Here is a 27,937-nt window from a genome sequence, read left to right as displayed (position 1 = left end):
CTATCCTTGCAACAAAGCCCGTTGCCAACTCTGTCCACATATCTATTCAGGGGACACCATCATAGGGCCTAATCACATCAGCCACACTATCAGAAGCTCGTTCACCTGCGCATCTACCAATGTGATATATGCCATCATGTGCCAGCAATGCCCCTCTGCCATGTACATTGGCCAAACTGGACAGTCTCTACGCAAAAGAATGAATGGACACAAATCAGACGTCAAGAATTATAACATTCAAAAACCAGTTGGAGAACACTTCAATCTCTCTGGTCACTCGATCACAGACCTAAGAGTGGCTATCCTTCAACAAAAAAGCTTCAAAAACAGACTCCAACGAGAGACTGCTGAATTGAAATTAATTTGCAAACTGGATACAATTAACTTAGGCTTGAATAGAGACTGGGAATGGATGAGTCATTACACAAAGTAAAACTATTTCCCCATGGTATTTCTCCCTCCCACCCCACCCCCCACTGTTCCTCTGATATTCTTGTTAACTGCTGGAATTAGCCTACCTTGCTTGTCACCATGAAAGGTTTTCCTCCTTCCCCCCCCCCTGCTGCTGGTGATGGCTTATCTTAAGTGATCACTCTCCTTACAGTGTGTATGATAAACCCATTGTTTCATGTTCTCTGTGTGTGTGTGTGTGTGTGTGTGTGTGTGTGTGTGTATATAAATCTCTCCTCTGTTTTTTCCACCAAATGCATCCGATGAAGTGAGCTATAGCTCACGAAAGCTTATGCTCTAATAAATTTGTTAGTCTCTAAGGTGCCACAAGTACTCCTTTTCTTTTTGCGAATACAGACTAACACGGCTGCTACTCTGAAACCTGTACAGTCTGTGTAACAGGTGTCATTATAAAGACAGTGAAGGAAACCAAAATCAAATTCACCAAACGCTTAACTCAATATAAATGTATTGAATTTCAGCGAAGCCTTTCTGGGCTCTTGGAAGTCAGTCTGGTGCTCTGAAATGTTGAGACTTGGCAAGTGTACAAATAAGATTGAAGAACTTGAGATTTGATTTCCTCAAGCAATTCTCATGATGTGTAAAGTTGTTTAGATTAAAGACTTTCAAAACCAAATCTCTTTTGGGAACACTTGCTGTAGCAACTCCATTGGCCATCTCCTTGCCTAAGTCCCTGAAGCAACTGCTTGCAGCTTTGCTTTTCTCTTAGTAAATTGCCATCATTCTTGTGCCCTGTAGGTCTGTTGGGCAGAACAAAAAGTATAATTGTTTAGTCCTTTGGATGTACATTGGGGTATCCAAACTTTATCCCGTCAAAGGCTGCATTGACAAGAACTCAAATGTCACATGCATAAACTAACAGCTTGCAGCTGTCCTCTCAATGTGGAAATGCAGCCTATGGAAACTACAGATCTCAACATGCAAGAAGTCTTGGTTGTGCATCTCAAGATGAGCACTGCATGCAGACATCTAGTCTTGGAATCTTCTCATCTCAGTATTAAACATGAGGGCAGCTGTTGGCCTTGTCACTGAGGTTGAACACAGGCCGGGGTAGTCATTTTTTTTTTTGTCAAGGTCCAAATTTCTTGGTCAAGGGCCAGACTCCAGAGAAAATAATAAAAAAATCAATAATAAGTAAACAAAAAGATTTTGGTGTCTGTTCAAAAATGTTTGGTGGTCCAGATTTAGCCCATGGTCCACCTAATGACTATCCCTGTTGTAGGCTGTGGTTTTACATCCCATATATCAAAAGCAGTGCTGCTTCACTTATCTAACTGGAGTGGTCACATGTCAGGGAGATATGGTATGCAAGTGGTTAAAAGAAAACACTGGCCCTTTATGGCCAAATAGATTGATATAATGAAGATACGGTCATGCTAGGCATGATTTTGAGACTTCTGTGATTTTGCAGCAGACACTTGCTTATTCTGCAGTCCTGCTCAAACACACATGTGCATCATATCACATGTTCAGTTCTTGTAAGTGAAGATGATCGTTGATCAGAAAGTCATGTAGAAGTTTGTAGGAGACAGGATGAACCAGTGTCCATGTAAGTGGTCATGACCGTCCCTCTGCGCCTACATCTGAGCGGGGGTGCCATGCCTTCTTGGAGTCTGGTCTGCTAGAATACACTCAAAACAAAGAAAGAGGGAATTAGCCGTGCTCAGTGGGCCCCGATCTTCAAACAGGGAAGGGCTGTAAACAGTTTGGGCTCTGGCCAGCGGTCAGGACAGAGTGGTACTATGTTAGAAGCCCAGCCCTCAAGCAGGGTGAGACAGTAAACAGTCAGGGCCCTGGCCCATAGTCAGGCAGAGCAGTAGCCCAAACTCAGTCTGTGAGGCTCTGGCAGAGGTGAGCACCATGCACAGGCTCTGGGGCTCCTGCAGAGGTGTTGGAGGAGTGCAGGTCTCCTGGCCTAAGGAGGGGGAGCGGCAGGGGGGTCGTGAGCCTGCTCGATTTCACCTCATCCCAGCCCAGGGCCCTAACAGTGGTGGCGTAGTCTGCCACTGGGTCAGCAGGGATCCGCCCGCAACACGTTGACCTTGTATCGGGTCAGCTCTCAACCAGACTGTTGTCTGGTTTTCCTGGACTGCTTTCTACTCTCCCACTCAGGTGTACCAGTGTCCAGGGGTTGTCCTCAGTCTCCCCAGGATATACTGGCAAGGGTAGCAGTAGCAGCTCCTCAGTGTTGGGAGTGGCCGGGGTTTTGGGAAGCTCGTGCAGACCCCCTGGTCAGCCACAGTTCTCCTTGGGATCCCATTCCAGCAGCAGGGAAGATGTATCTGTCTCCCTTGGCAGCTCCCTCCCAACTGAGCTGCTGGGCCGGCCTTTTATACTTCTTCTTCCTGTCCAGCCCATCCGCTTCTGGTATGCGGGGCATGGTCCGCCTGGCTCCGCCCACTAGGTGGCTTGTGGTGTTCCCTTCGCGTCTGCCTCTCAGGAAGGCCATGTCTCCTTGCTACATTCTAAATCGGAGAGCTATCCCCACAGTATAAAGGAAGGTTGTTCCAGGCAGCTGGATTTGCAGAGGAAAAAACCCTTCACCAACAATAGTAAAATTAAGAGATGAAGCAGGTGTTATAAGAAAGTGAGCAGAAGTTGGTGCAACTCCACAGAAGACTTTTTATAACAAAGATTAACTGAGTTGTGTCCTAAAATGATTGGGGAACCAATGAACTTGTTTGAGGATGGGATGACATGGTCATGCTTATTTGTACATATCAGAAGGAGGGCATTCTGCTGCATATGCTTGGGTTTGGAGGGTTGACGCTTGAAGGAGGCTATAAAACCAGTGAGAGGAGATGAAGGCCTAGAAGTGTAGTCAAGGCAGTAGCATGGCTGGGTAACATGGAAGGGGTGATGCAGGAAGAAATTTATCTCTGAGTAGGGAATGTCTTTTTGGTCTGTATTTGTATAGCACCTTGCACAGTGGGCTCCTGCTCCAGTCAGATGACTAATAAGAGGAAAGTTTGGGATCAGGAAGATACCATGATTACATCCAAAGGCAGCAAATGGAAGATGTGAGTTGAGGGGATGACGAGAGAGAGAGAGAGAGAGAGAGAGAGAGTCATGTTTGATGATGCTCTTGCCCAAGAGAACTGCTTGTCTGAGGCATTTAACTGTGAAAAGTTTAGGGGTCATGACAAGTTTTCCTTGGTCAAGAGGCAGAGAGGATGAAGAAAGAGTAATCAATTTTTCAAGAAATGTTACTGTTTAGTATTATGAGCATAAAGTAGTGGTTAAGGTTTAAGGGATGTATGAAAGAAATGGGGGCTAGTTAGGAAACAGTGAGTGGGGAGTGAAACAGGTGCAGAGGACTTGTCACTATTAGGAGAGATTTCAGAGTAGCTGCCGTGTTAGTCTGTATTCGCAAAAAGAAAAGGAGTACTTGTGGCACCTTAGAGACTAACAAATTTATTTGAGCATAAGCTTTCGTGAGCTACAGCTCACTTCATCGGATGCATTTGGTGGAAAATACAGAGGGGAGAAATCTCTAAGGTGCCACAAGTACTCCTTTTCTTATTAGGAGAGAGCCATTAGATATAAGTGTGGAACCATGGCTGGATGGAACCTATGTTGGATGTTCAGGAGCCTGGAATTATCCAGTGTCGGAGGCTGTACAGAGCCTAGAGAGGAGGAGTCTTCCGTGAAAATTTGGAAGTTCAGTGATAGAACGGAAATTCTGTGCTATACCTAGGCCAAACCTCAGGAGGATGTTGTGAGGAAGGGTGCTTGAGGAGTTTTGAAAGTGATGGTCTCAAGCTCTTTATTGAGAAAGGAAAGGCTACAAGCAGGACAGTGGTTAGGGCAGGGTCAAGGGATGTCTTTTAAGTAGGGAGAGGAAAAATTTAAAGAGCTATAAGGCAGAGCTTAAAAAATCCACTCACCTATTGTGACTCTAAGAGCCTGTTTTATGCCAACTGGCAAACGGTTCACTCTGTACATTGTTGTCAGAATATTTAGCCAGTGCCTTGTAAGGTATCATATGAAAACTGGTGACATGCTGGACATGAATATCATTGTGAGATGTATGTAGGGATTGTGTATACAGAGTTAGGTATGTGTGTTTGAAATAAGTTCTTAAAATGTGTTTTGGAGGCAGTTGTTTTGGATTTACCTGGCAGCATGGACGAAGTTAACAGACAGATGAGAAAACAGCATGGCTTAATTACCAGCAAAGGTCAATAGAAGTACATTTGCATCTAAAGGTTTCAGAGTAGCAGCCGTGTTAGTCTGTATTCGCAAAAAGAAAAGGAGTACTTGTGGCACCTTAGAGACTAACAAATTTATTAGAGCATAAGCTTTTGTGAGCTACAGCTCACTTCATCGGATGCATTTGGTGGAAAAAATCTTTCAACTTCATGAAAAAACTCGTACAGATACAGACAGACATCTTCTTTCTCTCCAAATGCAAACAGATGGACATCATACCGAAAGGACTGAAGGTAAAAAATCCATTACAATCTACTTACCACACGGACTATGCTGACAGCTTGTGCCACACACTCTCAAAGAAACTGCGGAACCACCTGAAAGCTCCCCTCTGTTTTTTCCACCAAATGCATCCGATGAAGTGAGCTGTAGCTCACGAAAGCTTATGCTCTAATAAAGTTGTTAGTCTCTAAGGTGCCACAAGTACTCCTTTTCTATTTGCATCTAAAGTAAACAGTGATCAAGCCAATCAAAAAAGCAAATTAAGCACAGGATGAAGAACCGGCTTAGTACCTGCACACCAGAGAACAAGCAGCAGAGGAGAGGAACTTTATCTGGGTTCTTTTCAAAGAATATATTTTAAAGGCTTTCTGGGTTATAAGAGGGGAAGAAAAGGGGCCTCTTGCTATGCCTCGCATAGGGAACAAAGGAAACAGCACCCTCTGATTCTGTGAATGGTAGATGCTCCTGTCGGGCGGGCTGGGGATGCTGATGATTTGATGTAAACTGTTTAGACAAAGATTGTAGCTTGCTAAAGTTAAGTTTTATTCACTAAAAAGTATGTTATTGTTTGTAACCATACCTACCTTTTTCTGTTTAGTGTTGCATAAATTTGTATTCTTTATTAATAAACATATGCTTAGTTTTACTGTAAACTGTCTCAGTGCTGCATATTAAGGTAAAGAGAGTCTCATCAGCTGAGCCAACAGGCAAGTGTATATTCTGCCTCTTTGGAGGTAGCAAATTTGGTAATTTCTGTGAGTGTCCAGTGAGAGGGACTGGATACTGAAGAGGAACACTCCTCCAGGGAGTTCAAGAACTGGGGTTCACTGAACGTTACCGGGAAGGTGAGGTTAAGACTGGCAGGTTCTCGAGGAGTTTGCTGCTCAGGTGGACAGACTGGTGTGGCAGGGAGTTGACATTCACAGTTTAAGCTCCAGCAAGGCGTTCTCTTGCTAAGGTAGAGGAGTAACAATGGCTTACAGTCCTGAGCACCCTGAGAAAGTGTCATACCTGTGGTCAATAGGATGCTTTTTTGGATGATGCCTGCAGAATCTAAGTTTTCATTTCAAAGAGACTATATGAATGCTAACCAAGGGTAAGGCTGCAGAGACAGCTCATTTTTGCTAAGCTGCATCAAATCAAAAACTGATTAGTCTTGTCAGTTGTCTTTATGCTATTGAGACACCTCTGGGCAGTAATGAAATTGATAAGAATCCTGCTGATGCTGTTTGGGTGGTAGCAGCAGAGTCAGGCATTGAAGCTAGGGATGAGGTTTCAAAAAAATCCCTTGTGGGAGGGCCAGGGTAGCAGAGACAACCCCATTCTCTCTGGAGTGGGAGTGGATATCGAAGAGCAGCAGCCATAAAAGGGTTGAAGGAGGCTTCAGATTTTGACGCCTTGGAACCAGAGGCTGATATAAAGGGAGAAGCCCTCCATAAAGTCCAGAGACAGAACCCTCTTAGGGACCCCAGCTGCTGGAGGAGTAGGTGAGGGTGTTGTCTTTTCACTTGAGGATTGCCTTTGGACACTGGAGCTCTCTATCTTTAAGATCAGTCTTTGGCTAACAGCCTTAGGTGTCTGCTGAATAAAATTGAAATGGGAGGGGGAAGAGTGATAAGAAATTAGCAAAAGGTCTTGAAAGATTTTTTCTTGAGGAGAGTCGGGAAACAGAGAAAGAGGCAGAGAACATTTGGGCAAAGAAAAAGGTGTCTTGGGGAAAGGGGTGGAAAAAAGAAATGGATACCAAAGACAACACAGAAAAAGATGCACCATCATCTGTTACAGGAAAGTGATGTGAAACTCCGAAGGAAAAGAAGAAATAAGAAAAGCAAGAGATGTAGTAGGATACTTTTTGTTTTTGTTTTAATGTATTCTAGGTGCAGCTGGTAGGTCCACCTCGGGTTAAGGTTACCTGAGATGCACTGTTTTCAGTTGGTTATAACTTTCCCAGATTTTAACCATTTGAGCTGAAATTTTCCATACTGGGTGTTTGCCTCAGGATGATTTTATTTATTTGTTTATTTTCTTAAAAGTTTCAGGAAAAATGGTTCAGCCATTTCCAAGACCAGGATTAGGGGAACATATTCTGGGAAAAACCCCAGAGTGCATGCGCTTCCAGAACCTGGAAGAGAATCCAGGATTCCTCAGTCTCAAAATTCTTCTGTCAGTAAATATCTGTGAAATCTACTGGCACAGTGTGTGTGTCTTCCCAATTAATGACTGGTCCACATAACAGTACATTTTTAACCTCTTCTGTTACCGGTTATTCCATTAAGGTGGCAGAGGTCTCTTGTGAATCTAACCCTCCTGATGGATCTGTTTGGATATGAATTCTATGATGGAATTCGTTTTTTTTTTTTTTTTTAGTTTGCTTTTTTAAAAACGTAGTGAATTGCATACAGGAAAACTACATTTAAGGAACATTATTAAGGTTGCAAAGTCAGGCACTTAAGTTAGTAAATGCCAGAATTAAAGTTGCTTGTGCAACCTAAGTTCACTCTCCTTAGTCCTTAATTGCATGATCACATACTATTTTTTCCCCACAGGGTCCCTGCAACATTCAGTGCACAGGATGAACGGTACTCACTGGAGTGAGCAGCTATTCAATATTTTGTTTTGTCCTCATTGTTCAACATTTGACTCCGTGCTCCGGCACACTTTTCAAACCTTGCTCTGAAGACAGAATTAATTTCCATATTGGCTTTTCTGTGATCCACTATAGAACTTGTGTCCTTCACAAATATGAGTTTTATCTTTACAACACCCCTGTGAGATGAGGGGTGGTATCCTCATTTTACAGATTAGGCACACAAAGATTAAGGTCAAATGTCAGCTAATCTTGGGTGCTGATTTTGAGATGCCTGAGGTTTGGTTTCCCCCATGCCCTCCCGAGTATTTTATATAGTCAAAGCTTGGCTTCTCAGTTGCTGCTGAGAATCCTCAGCACTTGTGCAAATCAGACTTCGGGGTTTCAAGGTGGGCACCCAGAAATTGAGGATCACACAATAGTTTGGTCCAAGTGACTTGCCCAGAATCACATAGAAAGTCTGACACAGGCAGGGATAGAATTTTTCTCCTGGGAAGCATTCAACTGCCTTAACCATAAAACCATCCTTTCTCTTCCAGCAACCCTGTCTTATTCACTGCGTACTTTCCAACTTCTGCAACAAGTGAAGCAGGGGTCCTACTAGACAACACCCTCCGTCATTAGTCAACCCTAATACATTCTCAGAGCACAGTTGGTCCTGTGCACTGAATGAGGAAGGGGTTCTGGGGAGAAAATAGTATATCGTCAAAGACTATTGTAATGCATAGTGGGGGAGGGGGCACTAGATTTCCTAACTGTTGAGTACTTGTGTTTGCAACCTTAACATTCTTTTAATGTAGCTTTTTATGTGCAATTAAACAGAAAGTTTGTGGCAATGTATATTCTTTATTATGTGCAAAAGTTTTATTATTTTAAATTGAAGAGGGAGTGGCTTTAGGAGCTTGGGTTGTTGGTATTTTTCATCCAGATTAGGTGGCCTTGTATTTGGGTCTGTAGATGTCCATTGCATTTTTCATGCTGTACATAAGGTACCACAAGAAAAGTAGGTGTTGACAAGGTAAGAGAACTTTTACATCTTTTCCATGTTCGTTCAAAAAACCAAATATGTGAAAACAAATAGCAAAACGGAGAGCATGGATTTGTCTTATCAGAATACGCTATTTTTTACTCCTGTCACAAGGTAGAATGTGAGCAGTACTTTATCTCTCATAAAACTGTAGGATTCATGAAATAGGCTATTGCTATGAGACTTAAAACTCCAGGGCCATTTACTTTGGAAAAACTTGCTATAGCTGATCATGTTAGTGCTTGTTTTGTTCAGTGAACTTTTCCACTGGTCTGTCAAGGTAACTTTACCTGGAAACTTGCTGGCTGAGGTTTGATATTCTCTTCACAGCCTTTTTTGTTGCTGGGGTTAGGAAATCTGCTCAGTTTCTCTTCAACACAGGCTGGGCATCAGTTTTCCCATTTGTAAAATGGAGTAATACCTATTTTAGAGGGATATGTGAGGATTAATATTTGCAAAGAGCTTCAAGATCCTTGAATGAGATGCATGTTGTTACTATTGTAGTCCAAAAATCTCTTCAATCAGTACTGGACTACTCTGTTTTTGGTATCATAACTTTGTTTTTGCATTTTAGAGTACATGTTGTATGTGGTGTTCATCTGTAATGGGTTTCTATGAAAGTCTTGGAACCCATTGTTGGTATTTTGAGTTTTTCAGTTTGAGGCAACAAACTGTATTTTACTCTTTTCTAGAAACGCAGAATAATGTTGGGATGGGGGTACAGAGATATTTAGTAAAAGGCTACATTTGTACTACAATGTAATGGTTGTGAGGGCTTTGAGTTTCTCTGGCCAAAAGTGCTATGTAAGTGGAAAGTATTTTTACATGGTTTCTTTACTTCCTCATATTTCCTCTGAGACTCTCATGGGGCAGTAATTTTGTAAAATCAGTTTTTGGCCTATGATAAGCCACCTGGCAAAGTCAAGCAAACAGACTGAGAAGCAGTAAGTGTTTAGCAAGCAAACTGCAGCTTATTTCATGCTCTGTAGTCCACAAGGTGGATACTTGTGCTTGCCATGTCTTGTGCATACTGAGAAAACAAGAAGTTCACAGGACTTCAGTGACATTAGAGAAACTGCCTTTTGAATTTTCCTTCTACTCAACTGATTTTAAAGCCCAGATATTACAGTGATGCTTCTGCCGTAGTGGTGGGTTTTAAATGAGCCAGGAGTTAAGAGAATCATAGAAGGGACGTCAGGAGGTCATCTAGTCCAACCCCCTGCTCAAAGCAGGACCAATCCCCAACTAAATCATCCCAGCCAGGGCTTTGTCAAGGCTGACTTAAAAACTTCTAAGGAAGGAGATTCCACCACCTCCCTAGGTAACGCATTCCAGTGTTTCACCACCCTCCTAGTGAAAAAGTTTTTTTCCTAATATCCAACCTAAATCTCCCCCACTGCAACTTGAGACCATTATTCCTTGTTCTGTCATCTGCCACCACTGAGAACAGTCTAGATCCATCCTCTTTGGAACCCCTTTTCAGGTAGTTGAAAGCAGCTAGCAATTCCCCCCTCATTCTTCTCTTCTGCAGACTAAACAATCCCAGTTCCCTCAGCCTCTCCTCATAAGTCATGTCTTCCAGTCCCCTAATCATTTTTGTTGCCCTCCGCTGGATGTTTTCCAATTTTTCCACATCCTTCTTGTAGTGTGGGGCCCAAAACTGGACACAGTACTCCAGATGAGGCCTCACCAATGTCGAATAGAGGGGAACGATCATGTCATTCGATCTGCTGGCAATGCCCCTATTTATACATCCCAAAATGCCATTGGCCTTCTTGGCAACAACGGCACACTGTTGACTCGTATCCAGCTTCTCGTCCACTGTAACCCCTAGGTCCTTTTCTGCAGAACTGCTGCCGAGCCATTCGGTCCCTAGTCCATAGCGGTGCATGGGATTCTTCCATCCTAAGTGCAGGACTCTGCACTTGCCCTTGTTGAACCTCATCAGATTTCTTTTCGCCCAATCCTCTAATTTGTCTAGGTCCCTCTGTATCCTATCCCTACCCTCCGGCGTTTCTACCTCTCCTCCCAGTTTAGTGTCACCTGCAAACTTGCTGAGGGTGCAATCCACACCATCCTCCAGATCATCAATGAAGATATTGAACAAAACCGGCCCGAGGACCGGCCCTTGGGGCACTCCACTTGATACTGGCTGCCAACTAGACATGGAGCCATTGATCGCTACCCATTGAGCCTGACAGTCTAGTCAACTTTTTATCCACCTTATAGTCCATTCATCCAGCCCATACTTCTTTAACTTACTGGCAAGAATACTGTGGGAGACCATGTCAAAAGCTTTGGGAGATGTGTCAAAAGAAGAATCCAGCAAATCAGTCCAACAGGCTTTAATAGTGTCCAATGACTGACACTTGGAGTTTAGAACTGCTGGCTCCTGGGCATAACTTCTAACCCTAGTGGTGCTTTTTTTTTTTTTGAGCTAGTTTCTGAGTCCCTGGTTACTTACAATACCTGACTCAGCTATGATGGTCTGTGAGCCACAAACCCTTAATATTGGGTTGCATACACTTTTGAACCAGGCATTTACTGTCTGAGTCAGTGTCACACTGACCTGAAAATGAAGGGAATTTAATACTGTGTATTGTAACTGGTATATAATCCCACCGCCTACTCCTGGTATTTTGCTTCTGCACATAAGGACATGTTGAATTCTGAAAATCTGAGTGTGGAAGGGCGTGAAAATGTCAAGAAGCAGAAACTCATGGTGGATCTGTGTTTTTCCTTTGTGTTTGTATGCCATGGTGGCTGGATTCTTTATGGTGTGATATTTTTCAGGTTGCCTGTAGGAGCTAGTGAGGACTCCAGGGAGTAACCTAACTGTCAAAGCTTTAGAGTGAACTGATTTTTGTTCTGTGGCACACTGGTAGCAATGGGAAGAAAGAAATGCTTGCCTTTTCAGTGTCCTCGTGGCCACTCTTATTTGATATTACCTAAATTGTAGGCATCGCTTTGTCAGTCTTGTCAAATAGCATGAAGGGAAGCATATACAACAGAGATGTGTGTAGCCTGGTGTACTAAGGATTAGCAGGTGAATTTTTTTCTGTGGAAGTATGGTTTAAAAACAAAAAGTTTGTAATGTGTATAATCATGAAACCTATAGCTTTGGACCAGTGCCAAAAGAGCAAAACTCTTCCAATGAGTATGTATAAAACAAAATTAAATAGTGACTTTCTTAAAGTCTCTATATATTTTAAACTAGTAGGGTAGAAAGAAATGCTGAGAATTCCAGCCATCAAGTGGTGTCCATTTTGTTTTTTTTCATTGGATCAGAAGATCTAGAACAGTAAAATCACATTATTCTGTTTACCATCTTGCTTTCCACTTTTAAATTATCTGATATTAATGGTTGCTAATATCTCAAACTGTTAGAGCTAGAACCAATTCTATATGCCACCTGAAAGCTTGGAATCCCTGATATCAAATTACATTAAATAAAGCCTTAATCTGGTTCTAAGAGTTTGTGAACAAACTGCTACATTACTGGTGCTTCTGTGATCTTTTCCGTAGGCTCTGATGGATGATGTGATCTAACTTGCTGCCACTAAGACTAATGCCAGGAGAATTGCAGCTCAGAAGCAGGATTTTTCACAGGGTGGGTTTTAAGTTACTTAGGTTAAGTACTGTTACGATACTGTGAGTGAGATAATGAATCTTTCTAGTTCAGGCTGAAACACAAGACTCATTGCTTCACCTTAGTTATTTTTACATTAACCGCTGCCTCCTACTAGAGTAACAGAATCAGTAAATGATGAGCGAGATGAACAAGAGACCAAAAAAACACAAACAAAAACTCAAGTATAGTGGGGAAAAAAAAAGTGGTAGAATGCCACACAGCACCAGATTTTTTATGACTACGTAATTTTGTAAGGCATTTAGATACCACAGATAAGAGCATAGTAGAAATAGAATAAATTAGGCTTCTGCATTGGAATTATAGCATCTAGGATGGGGGGAGAAGCCTGTTGGGACACGAATTTCTTTCAGCCAGAACAGGGTCATTCCCTGTTATGTAACTTCTCTGGCCTTGTTGGAGTTCATAACTCCTCCCAAATTAGTGATATCTGCATAGTCCATTTATATGCTGTTTTTATTCTTCTAAATCCATTCATTGAAGGTGTTAAATGAGATCAGATCTGTTCAACACTCTTGTGGTTCTCCCATCACCACTTAGTTCTTCATCCAATTATTGATCAATGTGACACGGTTCCATATGTGAGCCAACTAAAAATGTAATTTTGAGAATAAGATTTTTGAGAGGCTGTAGAAAATTATTAGCTTAATATTATTGAGACTCGTTCAGGTTCAGTGTTCAAGGATTAAAAGTGAAGAGAGTTCCTTGGAAATGCAGTGTAATACAGGATAGGTTAAGGGTGCCCAACTTTGTCAGTTGAGGGCCATACTGGTAATTTCACGAGCCGGAGGACTCTATGTACTATGCCTAAAATGGCTATTGCAGCTACTCTTATCTTTAAGTGGGTATTTACAAACAATAGAAAATTTTTTAAAATGTGAATTAAATTTGATGCAAGATCATACCACAGTTACTAAGAGGCTTTCTGCAGGAGCAAGTGCGGCAAAGGGGATGCCATCAGGATCAGTTTCTGCTGATTCTTTTGGGTCATTGGAAAATGTTTTATACAGGAACATCATAGAAATGATCCTGTGCTGCCACTGGGGCATTCCGTTTGGAAGAGAAATTTGACCTCTTCTACACCCACATGGGAGAGGACTTCAGGGTCATGTCAGTTCCATTCTGATGCTCCTGAAGAAATGAGCTACTGCTGTATCATGCTCGGTGAGGGAGGAATAGAGAAGCTATCCTGTCCTACTTCCCTTTTCAGAGTAGCAGCCGTGTTAGTCTGTATTCGCAAAAAGAAAAGGAGTACTTGTGGCACCTCAGAGACTAATAAATTTGTTAGTCTCTAAGGTGCCAGAAGTACTCCTTTTCTTTCTACTTCCCTTTTGTTTGTGATGCACATGTCGTGGCAGCATTAGTGCCAAACCAAGTTCGATTCTTTGTTAAATGCCAGCAAAGGATAGCGATTCTTCAGAGGCAGCTCTCTTGTCCTTCAGTCATAGTCTTAGGCTGGTTGAAGAAGCAGCATTATAGTCTCAGTCAGAGGAATGTGGATTTCTGAGTGAATCAGGGAGGGACAGGATTAAAGGTTGACATAGGGAATCTAAGGAAGGGAGGGTGGCAATGACATGAAAAGGGAGGCAGAAAGGTAACATCTTTTTAGTAGGGGCAAGATTGTATTTGATTTTTGGCCCCGACCCAATAATTGACTGCATTAGTAGCTGAAATAAGCAAGAGATAAACCTCCACTTCCTGTGTACCCCACTTCTAAAATTTGATTTGTGCTATTTGAAAGAGTAGAGAGGGGAATTTCTCCTTACCCTTCCTCCACCCACAACCTGCAAATACCCTATCCTATAGAATATATAGGACAAATAACTTGTCCTAAACTTAATTGCTCTCATAAACTTAAGCTTTGTATTTGGATCCTAGGAGGAGTATAAACTAAGATAGTTAGATTACTACTGTTATCTGGTTTTGTAGAACAGTGAGGCTAAGATGCAGACTGCTGCAGATCTCGGGGAGTCTCCTTGGCCCTGTCTTCACTTGGATCATAACTGTACAAACTACAGCTGTTTTTAGAGGATATATTTTTCCTAGAACTTTGCTAATTAAACTGTGCTATAGATAACCCCTTAGCAGCCTTTAGTGTCATGTCTATTACACTGTTAAGAAAGGAAACCATGTTTAAAATAATACCTAAATACGCTTTTACCTAACTTGGGTCTGACCTAGTTTGGACTGGGTCTAGCTGGATGCTTTTGTATGGGTAAGAGTAAAGCAAAACTGATGGAGCAGTAGCAATCCCCGGAGCAAAACAGTATCCTTAATTTGCCTCAACATCCTCTGTAATAACCAAGGATTTAAAGTATCAGAGGGTAGCTGTGTTAGTCTGGATCTGTAAAAGTGGCAAAAGTCCTGTGGGACCTTATAGACTAACAGATGTATTAGAGCATAAGCTTTCATGGGTGAATACCCACTTTGTCAGATGCATGTAGTGGAAATTTCCAGAGGTAGGTATAAATATGCAAGCAAGAATCAGGCTAGGGATAACGAGATTAGCTCAATCAGGGAGGATGACGGCCTCTTCTAGAAGCTGAGGTGTGAACACCAAGGGAGGAGAAACTGCTTTTGTAGTTGGCTAGCCATTCCTGATCTTTGTTTAATCCTGAGCTGATGGTGTCAAATTTACAAATGAACTGAAGCTCAGCAGTTTCTCTTTGAAGTCTGGTTCTGAAGGTTTGTGTGTTTTGCTGCAGAATGGCTACTTTTAAATCAGCTATTGTGTGTCCAGGGAGATTGAAGTGTTTTCCTACAGGTTTTTGTACATTGCCATTCCCAATATCTGATTTGTGTCCATTTATCTTTTTACGTAGGGACTGTCCAGTTTGGCCGATGTACATAGCAGAGGGGCATTGCTGGCACATGATGGCGTATATTACATCACCTGCAGGTGAATGAACTGGTGATTGTGTGGTTGAAATGGTTGGGTCCTGTTATGGTGTTGCTGGTGTAGATATGGGGCAGAGTTGGCATGGAGGTTCGTTGCATGGATTGGTTCCTGAGTTAGTTACTATGGTGCAGTGTGTCGTTGCTGGTGAGAATATGCTTCAGGTTGGCGGGTGGTCTGTGGGTGAGGACTGGCCTGCCTCCCAAGGCCTGTGAAAGTGAGGGATTGTTGTCCAGGATGGGTTGTAGATCACTGATGATGCTTTGGAGAGGTTTTAGCTGAGGACTGTATGTGATGGCCAGTGGAGTTCTGTTGGTTTCTTTCTTGGGCTTGTCTTGCAGCAGGAGACTTCTGGGTACACATTGGCTCTGTTGATCTGTTTCCCTATTTCTTCGTGTGGGTATCGTAGCTTTGAGAATGCTTGGTGGAGATCTTGTAGGTGTTGGTCTCTGTCTGAGGGGTTGTACCTCAGTGCTTGGCTGTAGACAATGGATCGTGTGGTGTGTCCGGGATGGAGGCATGAAGGTAGGCATAGCAGTCGGTGGGTTTTCAGTATAGGGTGGTGTTAACGTGACCATCACTTATTTGCACCATGGTGTCTAGGAAGTGGACCTCCCATGTAGATTGGTCCAGGCTGAGGTTGATGGTGGGGTGGAAGTTGTTGAAATCATGGTGGAATTCTTCCAGGGTTTCCTTCCCACGGGTCCAGATGATGAAGGTGTCATCAGTGTAGCGTAGGTAGAGAAGGGGCGTGGGTGGACGAGAGCTGAGGAAGCGTTGTTCCAGGTCAGCCATAAAAATGTTGGCATATTGTGGGGCCATGCGGGTGCCCATAGCGGTGCCACTGGTCAGGAGGTATATATTTTCACCAAATTTGAAATAATTGTGCGTGAGGATAAAGTCACAGAGCTCAACAACCAGTTGTGCTGTGGCATCATCAGGGATACTGTTCCTGACAGCTTGTATTCCATCTGTGTGTGGGGTGTTTGTGTACAGAGCCTCTACATCCATGGTGGCTAGGGTGGTGTTTTCTGGAAGATCACCAATGCAAGGATTTAAAGTTTGTCTAAATTGGGTTATTCAGTGCTAATGTTATGCAAGATTCCTGGTCACTGGTGTGGAGGTTTGAGCTGAGAGACTGCTTGGCGCTATGATGGAATTAAAGTAACCGTGGCAACCATTATAAATAAAATAGGCTTCCTTGAGACATAAGACTGTGTCCATGTTTGCTGCATTCATTCATATCTTTAGCTTACATATCATGCTGCTGCAGCAATTTAATACCCCAGCACCAAGGGCAACTATACTGGTTTTGAGAATGTCTTGTGAGCTTTTGCTGTGCCAACTGGTTCTTGCGTCTATTTCCTATGGAGTTGAAATGATGGCATTAGTGTTTTTCTCTGTATAACGCGAAGCTGTTATCTCCCATCACTGTTTCCTTGGACTCTGATATTTCGTTCTCTTTGACAGTCCTCTTCTTGAGCTCTGATGCTGTTGCAGCCCAGTACTGAATCCATCTCTCTCCATTACGTACCAGCCTCCTAAGCTTTTCTGAGAAGTTATGACTCTGTGTATGCACATGTGCATATCTTCAGTATACTTTAGTGGAACACAGCTGTACATTGTCGTAGTTAATGGCATGAACTAATTCCCATGTTTCAGTCTAATTCTCCTAACTCTTGCCCCTTTTATGGAAGGAAGGGCATACGGTTTTGAAGCTTTCTGTTAATTCTGTAACTCTGGGGGGGGGGGGGGTTGGCGGCGGCGGCAATTGTTTCTTCAGTATGTGTGTCACTGGGAGGTGGGGAAGCAGAAGAGTAGAGTTGGAGTAACCTTAACACCAAAGTTATGACACACAACTAGTAGGAGTCTGAACTGCATTGCCCGTTGGGGCACATGGTTGAAGTAATATTATATTTTAAGATCACACTTCTGTATGAATTTTTTACCTGTTGATGGTGTTACAGGTAACACCTAAGCTGCTTATAACTACTGTGAAAGATCTCTTTTCATTTACTTTGTGCATGTGACTGCTGTTTGTGTAGTCGGTTGTTTCCCCTGCATAGTCAGCCAGTCTTCCCTGTTTGTGTGGATCCTTCACACAGCCATAGGGGAGAGAAAAACATTTTAAAAATAGATAAATGTGAGTTTTAAAACCACAAAAATCGGTGCATTATCTGAACTGACTAGATTTCAAATTTAGAAGTCCTGGTTCTAGGTCTGTGAGGGCACTGTTGGGATGTGTGGTCCTTGGTGGGTCCTATCTTTCACCAACCACCCCAGTTCTTCAGTATCTTTCCTGCTGGCTTGAGTTTCTGTGGCACCTGGGATAAGAATACATTTTTTTAGCCTGGATCCTATTTAGAGGACCTGTATGTTGGTCTTCTAAATTGTTCTAGTGAAAGATATTTGTTTTGAGCAACCTTCTGGAAGGGTAATATTGTCAATGGAATTCAGGTAGTCAGGTCTATTTGATCTATTAAATAGGGCATAATCTACACTACAAAATTAAGTTGACTTAAGTCGACATACAGTCACCACAGTAACTAAGTCGGTTGTGCAAGTTTACTTTACGCTCCTTGTGTTGGCGGAGGGCATTCACACTAGCAGCGCTTATATTGACACAGATCGCAGTGCACCATGGGTAGCTATCCCACTGTGCAACTCTAGTGTAGGGTGTCTTGAGAAGGTGTTGCAAAGTTCAAAGCACAGGGGAAAAGGGGGGGATATCATTTTGAGATGATAGCAAGAGGTACACTTGCAGAGGATAACATGCAGCTCCATGTAAAAGCAATGTGTTTGCAGCTCTGCACCAGAGCGACTGCTCTGGGCAGCGAAGTTGAAAATGATGACCAGAGCAGTCACAATGGGTATTGTGGGACAGCTCCTGGAGGCCAGTTAAGTCAACGTAAGCAATGTGGTGTCTACACTGCCACTACGTCAAGCTAGCTATATCAACTTAACTCCATCTCCGCAAGAGGTGGAGTTATGTCTTCTACCTGCTGGATCGGCAGGCAGTGATCGATCCAGTGGGGGTCGATTTATCGCGTCTAATCTAGACGTGATAAATCGATTCCCCGAGTGCTCTCCCATAGACTCCTGTACTCCAGCTCAGTGAGAGGCGCAGGTAGAGTCAATGGGGGAGCGGCAGCAGTCGACTCACTGCGGTGAAGACACCATGATAAGTCGATCTAAGTACGTTGACTTCAGCTACGTTATTCACATAACTGAAGTTGTGTAACTTAGATCGTCCCCCGTCCCTCCAGTGTAGACTAGGCCGTAGAGTTTAAGTCGACATAGCAGGCGAGTTATATCGACGTAGGGAACGCTGTAGTGTAGACACTGACATTATTATGTTGACGTAAGCTGCCTTATGTTGACGTAACTCTGAAGTGTGTACCAGGTCATGAAGTGTAAGAACGATTACCCTGAGTAGTGCATATAGATGCATATAGATTTTTAACACACAGTCACATTTACTTTTTTTCTAAGTGATTTTGTTTTTAACCTTCCACTGAGAACACTATCTCTGGTGATCAGACAGAGTGAGGGTCAATAATGAAACTTCAATTATCAGAAAAAACTTCACATAATAGAACTTTATTTTGCGAAGCATCTTTCATACAAACTGTAGCCCTAACTGCTTTTAAATTAAATAGTTGCAAAATTAAATAGCAGATGAAGTGAAATTAAGGCCCTGTCTACACTAGTGAATTTACAGCAGCACGGGTGTTCCGATGCAGTTACACTGCTATAAAATCGCTCATGTAGCTGTTCTATGCTAACAAGAGAGCTCTCTCCCATTGACATAATAAAACCAGCTAAATGAGTGGCGGTAGCTATGTCGCAGAAGAAGCTCTGCCACCGAGATAGTGCTGTGCACACGAGCTCTTATTCCGGCAAAACTTATGTCACTCTGGGTGTTTCTTTGTTTTTTCACACTCCTGAGTGACATAAGTTTTGCTGACATAAGTTGTAGTGTAGACATGGCCTAAAAGATATGAGCAAGGGAATTTTTAAAATGAGACTTTTAAAATGAAAGAGACTTCATGTGGTGTGGAAATCCAAAGAAGTGGTTTTCTATAGTGGAGGAGCAGAGAAGACAATTGTAACAATAGTTGCCTGGTTGTGTGAAGGACAACAAGAAGGTCACTAAGCTAGTGGGGAGTCAATGGAGGCTGGAGGCTGTCTATGGTGAATCTTATCGAAACTGTCTGGTAATTTTGAGCTGGATCCTGAAAGAAGTGAAAAACTGGTGATGTTTTGAAGATGAAGATTAGTAAAACAGCAGAGAGCAGCATTTTTCAAATGGTGAAGTCCAGAGCTGGGACTTAAAGAAATTCATAGGAGTCAGTCAAAAAATAGCTTCACTTTAACTCGGCAGTTCTAATGCACCCATTACTGTAGTGTGTAGGGACCAGATGCAGTTATTGTGTTGGCTCTTATTCAGGTACCTTTAATAAATGTTGTTATAAAATATCAGTTAGGTTATGTTCTGAAGCCGTTGTAATTGAGAGAAGTTGAAGTATAGTGATTTGTAGTAGCCCAAGCAGCCTTCAAAGAGGCTGAGTAGCAATCACATCAGAGTCCAAAAAGTTCTTTGCCTTTAAGCATAAGTAGGTCTGGTGACTGTATAAAAGGGGTTCAAAAGAAGTGTCTGGAAGGCAAGTCTGTACTTCCCGGGCCTGTGTCGTTGGAGGAAAAAAGCAGATGAATATGTACAAATGTCAGTCTAAATGGAAACAAAATGTGATACTTCAGTCTCTGAAGGTTCTGTCTTTGCCAGTCTAGTTTTTAACACTGTTTGTGTACTAGAGCAAACAAAATCAGACAGAGATCTTGCAATTGCATATAGATAATAGAACCCAGAAGGCCTTTTGGTGGTTAGCCTATGTGCACCTAGGCTATAATAGAGCTGTTTGACTGCAGATTATGACTTGCCCATGTATACATGCTTAGAATCCTTCTGATAATGATACAAAGGTCTAAAGAAGTGCTGGGGAAACAAAAATATACTCAGTGTTCCCCTAACCAAGCTGTCCCCCCATTCTCCTGCCATTCCACATTCCTGTTTACATACCCCTTGGTCAGACATGCTCATAGGGAGTTTGAGTAGGTGCTGCAAACTTTTTTGCTTAACTTCGTGCTAATGGTGTGTTGTACTGATGGCTCTGAACACTGAAATCTTTTGCTTCTTCTTGAAAAACCAAGTGGAACAATGCAAGTTTCCCCTGCTAATGTGCTTGAAAGGATACATTTTTTTTTTTAAAGGAACTTCTTCCAGATGTGAGAGCCTATTCTATCCTATCTAGGTTTTTATACTGTGCTCAATTACCATAGTATTTGAGCACCTTCCAGTAGTGCATTAAGCAATGTCTGGTTGGTTGTTCTCTCATCCTCTCCTGAGAGGGAGAAGTGTGTGCAGTGGCTTGTTTTGGTAGGGGGGTAATAAAAATAAAGAACTCAATAGTAGTGGGGGTTTTCAATTTTCCCCATATTGATTGGGTACATATCACCTCAGGACGAAATGCAGAGACAAAAATTCTTGATACTTTAAATGATTGCTTCTTGGAGCAACTGGTACAGGAACCCACAAGGGGAGAGGCAACTCTGGATTTAGTCCTGAGAGGAGCGCAGGATCTGGTCCAAGAGGTAACTATAACAGGACTGTGTGGAAATAGTGACCATAATATAATAACATTTAACATTCCTGTGGTGGGAAGATCACCTCAACAGCCCTACACTGTGGCATTTAATTTCAGAAAGTGGAACTATGCAAAAATGAGGAGGTTAGTTAAACAGAAATTAAAAGGTACAGAGACTAGAGTGAAATCCCTGCAAGCTGCATGGACACTTTTCAAAGACACCATAATAGAGACTCAATTAAATGTATACCCCAAATTAAAAAACACAGTAAAAGAACTAAAAAAGAGCCACCGTGGCTTAGCAACCATGTAAAAGAAGCAGTGAGAGAGAGACTTTTTTTTTTTTTTTAAAAAAAGTGGACGTCAAATCCTATTGAGGTAAATAGAAAGGAGCATAAACACTGCCAAATTAAATGTAAAAATGTAATAAGAAAAGCCAGAAAGGAGTTTGAAGACAGCTAGCCAAAAACTCAAAAGGTAATAACAATGTTTAAGTCCATCAGAAGCAGGAAGCCTGGTAAACAACAAGTGGGACCCCTGGACGATCAAGATACAAAAGGAGCACTTAAAGTCATTGCAGAGAAACTAAATGAATTCTTTGTTTCAGTCTTCGCAGCTGAGGATGTTAGGGAGATTCCCAAACCTGAGCCATCTTTTGTAGGTTACAAATCTGAGGAATTGTCATAGACTGAAGTGTCACTAGAGGAGGTTTTGGAATTAATTGATAAACTTAACAGTAACAAGTCACCGGGACCAGATGGCATTCACCCAAGAGTTCCAAAAGAACTCAAATGTGAAATTGCGGAACTATTAACTATGGCTTGTAACCTGTCCTTTAAATTAGCTTCGGTACCCAATGACTGGAAGATAGCTAAGGTAACGCCAATATTTAAGAAGGGCTCTAGAGGTGATCCTGGCAATTACAGACCAGTAAGTCTAATGTCTGTACCGGGCAAATTAGTTGAAACAATCATAAAGAATAAAATTGTCAGACACATAGAAGAACATAAATTGTTGTGCAGAAGTCAATACGGCTTCTGTAAAGGAAGATCATGTCTTACTGATCTCTTAGAGTTCTTTGAGGGGATCAACAAACACATGGACAAGGGGGATCCAGTGGACATAGTGTACTTAGATTTCGAGAGAGCCTTTGATAAGGTCCCTCACCAAAGGCTCTTACGTAAATTAAGTTGTCATGGGATAAGAGGGAAGATCCTCTCATGGATTGAGAACTGGTTAAAAGACGGGGAACAAAGGGTAGGAATAAATGGTACATTTTCAGAATGGAAAGGGGTAACTAGTGGTGTTCCCCAAGGGTCAGTGCTAGGACCAATCCTATTCAACTTATTCATAAATGATCTGGAGAAAGGGGTAAACAGTGAGATGGCAAAGTTTGCAGAAGATACTAAACTGCTCAAGATAGTCAAGACCAAAGCAGACTGTGAAGAACTTCAAAAAGATCTCTCAAAACTAAGTGATTGGGCAACAAAATGGCAAATGAAATTTCATGTGGATAAATGTAAAGTAATGCACATTGGAAAAAATAACCCCAACTATACATACAATATGATGGGGGCTCATTTAGCTACAACTAATCAGAAAAGAGATCTTGGAGTCATCGTGGATAGTTCTCTGAAGATGTCCACGCAGTGTGCAGCGGCAGTCAAAAAAGCAAACTGGATGTTAGGAATCATTAAAAATGGGATAGAGATAAGACGGAGAATATCTTATTGCCCTTATGTAAGTCCATGGTACCCCCACATCTTGAATACTGCATATAGATGTTGTCTCCTCATCTCAAAAAAGATATACTGGCATTAGAAAAGGTTCAGAGAAGGGCAACTAAAATGATTAGGGGTTTGGAACGGGTCCCATATGAGGAGAGATTAAAGAAGCTAGGACTTTTCAGCTTGGAAAAGAGGAGGCTAAGGGTGGATATGATAGAGGTCTATAAAATCATGAGTAGTATGGAAAAAGTGAATGAGGAAAAGTTATTTACTTGTTCCCATAATATAAGAACTAGGGGCCACCAAATGAAATTAATGGACAGCAGGTTTAAAACAAATAAAAGGAAGTTCTTCTTCACACAGTTCAGAGTCAGCCTGTCGAACTCCTTGCCTGAGTAGGTTGTGAAGGCTAGGACTATAACGGGGTTTAAAAGAGAACTGAATAAATTCATGGAGGTTAAGTCCATTAATGGCTATTAGCCTCTGTTTGTCAGAGAGTGGAGATGGATGGCAAGAGAGAGATCACTTGATCATTACCTTTTAGGTTCACTCCCTCTGGGGCACCTGGCACTGGGCACTGTCAGTAGACAGGATACTGGGCTGGATGGACCTTTGGTCTGACCCAGTATGTCCATTCTTATGTTGGTGGTGGTGGTTGTTAAATATACCTGTTGCTGTGTGTTTATATTAGAGAAGGCTGGTCAAAGGAATGCACCTGGCACTTGGAGCAGAAAGTAGTGACATTTGTGGCAGTCCCTATTTCCTGGGGGAGTTCATGCCGGTTTCAGACCACCTTCAGAGAAGATTCTGTCTCCTGCACAGACTAGCTTTGCTCCTGTTGTTGAGAGTTCACTGGGTCATAGGAGTGAAGATTTCCACCACAGTTTTCAACCCAGTTCTTTAAATGGTCTTTTAGATACCCCTGGGCCCAGCCCCTGGAGTGCTTTGAAGATAGAGATTGAGGCCTTGAACTTAATGTGCATATTCTGTGAGAAACCAGGGTGGGGAGTGGAAGATAGGTGAGCACATCACACCTATGCATGAGTTGCTGAGGTGATGAATGGCAGAATTCTGTCCTGGTTGGACCTTCCAAAGTGCTGAAGTTTTCGTGCCCGGGTAAATCGCATTGCTGTCGTCCAGCGGAGAGGTGGCGAAGGCAGGAATAACTGAGGCCAGGTCTTCATATTCCAGAATGGGACGGAGTCTCCCAGCCAAACGGAGAGAGCAGAAAGCATTATTTTGCGGCCATTGCGATGGGAGAGCTCAGCATCAGAGAGGAATCCAAGAGTTCTAGACTAAGAATGGAATTGACCAATTGTGGATGTGAACCTTGAGTCGAAGGAGACTTCACCGTGGCTGCAAATTCCTCCAAATACTTTCCCTGTCCACAAGCCTCACCTCTGTTGTGCTCAGGTTCAGCTTCAGCTGGCTGCTTTTCATCCCAGAGCTGATCTCACCCAAGCACTGGGCCATCTTGGTGGTAGTGGTGTGTTCATATGTGGTGAAGGATAGATAGAGCTGTTTGTCATCTGTATATTGCTGGCACTTGAGTCCATGCCATCTGACCTATTTGCTTGGTGGTTGCATGTAGATGTTGGAAAGGACCAGAGAGAGAATTGATTTTTGTGCAACTCCACAAGTAACAGGTCTAGGGGTGGAGGTGCAATTTCCCATCACTACTTTTTAAGTCCCCCTTTCCAGGAAGGACTCAAACCATTTTATTGCATTACCCTGGATTCCTGCCACCTCGCAGGTGAGACAGCATTATCTAATGGTCAACATTGTTGAACTCTGCAATGAGGTCCAGGAGGATGAGAATGGGTGTCTGTCCTCTCTCTGTTGACAGGAGGAAATCATCAGTCAGTGCCACTAAAGCAGTTTCTGTGCTCTCGCTTCCATGGCGTATTCATGCTTCTGCAATTGTAAGAATGTCAGTGAGGGAGTGTCAGTTCCTAGTGGAACTGGAGTCCATCACAAAACCCACTAAGGTTTTAATAATTGAGGATGCTATTTTACTAGGTTGGATTTTAACCTTTAACTCTAGAGGTGAAATTCTCTGTACCTTATTTCCAGTACTCTGAGCCATAGAGTACTCTTTACCACAATATACTCGCTCAATAGCCAGCCTTCCTACTGTGAGTGAAACACTGCTTCATTTTGTCCCCACACTGCAGTAAACGTGGTACTCAGGAGATCCAGGCATGACTCTTTCTTCCCCCACCCCTCTGCCTCCCTTTCCTCTGCCCCCCAACCTGGTATGGTATGGCACATTCAGGGGATGCTACTGCTCTTTGTTATGAGAAAGCAGGATAAACTGTGCCTTGGATGCTTGGGCAGCTTAGTCCAATGTTGTGACTTTCCAAAGGACACCGTTTTTATGTGGATAAAGACCCATCTGCAAACTTCTGCAGAATAGGTGTAAAACTCTTGGGAGGAATCACAGAGGCATAGAGTTTAGAGGAGAATAATCAAGGCACAAAGAATTCTGAAGAAATATGAAGTAAGTGAGCTGCAGTGTGTGTTTGGGACAAGATTAGAAAGGACAGAAACATGCTTATGCAATATGGAAAGCTGAGATCTTGCCAGCTTCCTCATTTGACCCTTGTGATTTTAGTGCCAGTTTTGGGGTATTTTTTTTCCCAGTGTGATCATCAAGATAGGTTTCAGAGTAGCATCCTACTGACTTTCCCCACTGTGCTGCATGTGTTCACTTTTAGCCTCTCCAATTACGTCCATTGCTGGATGGTTGAGGTCAGTTTATGACCTTTGAATCACCCATGCATAATGTAGACTTTATAGGTTTCGTATTCAGAGTTTGTAAATTAACTACCCCTTCCTGTTTTTGTTGGAAGAGCTAAAGGGCTGACAGTATTGTTTTCATTAAGTTGCCTCGTCATTCCATATTTGAAATAAATAAAGAAAAAATAGCAGAAATAGAAGGGGAACCAGAAGTGGGCAACAAAAATAAGTGGCCTGGAATATTTCCATTCAATGAGAAATTTAAAAGTATTGAGATTCTTCAGTTTAGAAAGAAGGTTGAGGGGATGTGATAAAGGTACACGAAATAATATAAACTGTGTACAGAAGATAAATTGAGAGCTCCTATTTACCTTTTCTCGTATCATAAAAACAAAGGGACGTCAATGACACACAAAGGCAAATTAAAAAGTGTTGAAAGGAAATATTTTACACAGTTATTTGTATTACTGCAGTGCTTAGGAGCCCTTGTCATGGACCAGGATCCCATTGTGCTAGGCACTGTACAAACAGAACAGCAAAAGTCCCTGCTCCAAGGAGCTTACTCTATGGAATTCAGTGCCAGAAATCTGTGGTCTATTATGTATAAAGTATATTTCAGTTATATGTAATTGACCTATGGAATGCAGTGCCAGAAATCATTCAGACTGGGAGCTTAGTAGGATTTAAAGGATTAGACCATATATACGTGGATAATGAGACCATCCACACTTGCATGCAATAGGGGAAAAATAAAGAATAGAACCCTCTTACAGTTTGGGGCATTAACCCAACCACTAACTGTCTGGGGTTAGGAAGGAACATCCATTATGGGCAGATTCTGGGGATTCTGTTTTAGGTACTTTTATATAGCCCCATCCCTGTAGTAGCTCAGCACTCATAATCTTCGTGGTTATCCTCGCCCAACATGTCTGAGATGCGGAAGTGCTATGTATCCCCGTTTTACAGATGGCAAACTGAGGCACAGAGAGACTAAGTGACTTGTCCATGGTCATATAGGAGGTCTGTGGCAGAGCAGTGAGATTGAATTTAGGTCTCCCAAGTCTGAGGCTAGCACCTTAACTCCCTGTTCAGTCCGTTCTCTCTTCTAGTACCTTTCTCTGAATCATCTTGTACTGGCCACTGGAGACAGGATGCCAGCCTGGTCTGATCTGCAGTGGCAATTTCTCTGTTCTGATATGATATATAGTACTGATGTTGGATATTGTTGTGCCTATGCATCTCTTAGTTAAGTAAAATCAGGGTTTGTAGGGAAGGAGACAAATAGTCTTGTGCTGTGAATATAGGTTTCAGGAGTTCTCCCAGCTCTGAGACACACTGTGTTCTTAGGCCATTCATTTCACCCCCTCTCTACCTTTTCCTTATATGTAAAATGAGGAATAATACTTGCCTATACAAGATGGCTGTTAGGATGAATTAATGTTTGTAAAGCACTTTATTGATGAAAAGCAGATGTTAATGGGAGCAGTGCCAATTTACTCAAGCATGAAAACTATTGTAAACATCTGATAGCTCTGAAGTTCCAATTTCATTGCCGTTGTAATTTTTCTGATGCTACTTTAAAATGGAACCAATTTCTTTGAGGCAGCTTAGATCCTCTGAAAATGAAATTTGCTATGTAATAAACTTCTTTACTGAACTGCTTTAAGATTTATTTTGGATTTCACATGCTGTCTGATGACTACAGCAGGATGGTGTCTGTACATTGACCACAGGAGGCTTATGGGTTTGGAAGTTAGTTATCTAGTTAGGACAATATAGAGTCTGGTGGGTAACCATGAATACCAGGAACATACTGTACTTTCCTTTTAATTTAGTGGGCATTCTTACTTGACTTATGTTTTTAATATGAATAAGTTGAAATGTCTTTCTGGTTTCTCTGCAGTAGATGTTGGCTTTAGATGACCATAAATGAATCATTGGGCATCCTGAGCATATGAATTTCTTGCTGTGAGCTATTGCAGTGTTTCTCAATGGCTGATCCGTGGACCAGCGCTGGTCCCTGAGGTCTCCCTGACACAATTTAGGAAGGCAGCAAGCTGGTTCCTGTATCAAAAAAAGTTGAAAAACACTGAACTATTGCACAGTGTGGCTCCTAGATGGTGATACATTTCTCTTCTCTGTTTTCTCTCTCTTCTCTTTTGTCTAAAACCTATTAAGTAGCTTGCTGCCAATGCATTGGTTCAGAAATAATCAGATCTGGTTAATATCCTATTGCATGGACAAATATACCAAGGGCCTATGGTTTAAGAACTTGCATGGGGAAGACTTGGGGCGCTAATCTTAACTATCGTGAGCTACAGCTCACTCACGAAAGCTTATGCTCTAATAAATTTGTTAGTCTCTAAGGTGCCACAAGTACTCCTTTTCTTTTTGCGAATACAGACTAACATGGCTGCTACTCTGAAATCTTAACTATGTCATTGACTCACTATGTGATATTGTACAAATCATATGACCTCATGCTTCAGATAATATAAATGCAAAACTGAGCACAAAGCAGACATTTCCTTTCAAACCAGGTGCTACATCTGAGCTGAACTTTCTGGGAAAAACAGATCCCAGACAAATGCATGTTAGTTCTTCCAGTAGTCTATGGGAGCAGATGGAGCGATGATAGTACTGGCAGAAGGCGTTCATGGGCATTTGCTCTTTCAGTCTCCAGTCTTTCTACAGAACCCTTCGCTGCTCACCTTAGTATGGGTTTATTATATTCTAAAGCAGTTTACTACGCCATGCCACAA

At 42.3% G+C, this 27,937-nt stretch overlaps 1 protein-coding gene and 2 long non-coding RNA genes across 4 annotated transcripts in view; 2 read left to right on the top strand and 1 right to left on the bottom strand.

Annotated features, from left to right (window-relative positions):
• The window catches only part of AHCYL2 (adenosylhomocysteinase like 2), a 216,815-nt gene that overhangs the window by 9,128 nt on the left and 179,750 nt on the right, over positions 1 to 27,937 (top strand). The window lies entirely within an intron of this gene.
• LOC122456993 lies at positions 805 to 5,566 on the top strand. Its single transcript, XR_006276246.1, has 3 exons — positions 805 to 3,815; positions 4,003 to 4,679; positions 5,134 to 5,566. It is a non-coding gene; the product is annotated as an uncharacterized LOC122456993 (long non-coding RNA).
• Positions 22,707 to 23,464, bottom strand: LOC122456994. The gene is made up of 2 exons (XR_006276249.1): positions 23,434 to 23,464; positions 22,707 to 22,917 (listed from the first exon to the last, which is right to left on the bottom strand). It is a non-coding gene; the product is annotated as an uncharacterized LOC122456994 (long non-coding RNA).

The sequence above is a fragment of the Dermochelys coriacea genome, chromosome 1 (assembly GCF_009764565.3).
Source record: "Dermochelys coriacea isolate rDerCor1 chromosome 1, rDerCor1.pri.v4, whole genome shotgun sequence".
Lineage (NCBI taxonomy): Eukaryota > Metazoa > Chordata > Testudines > Dermochelyidae > Dermochelys > Dermochelys coriacea.
This window is presented reverse-complemented; position numbering and strand designations above follow the sequence as displayed.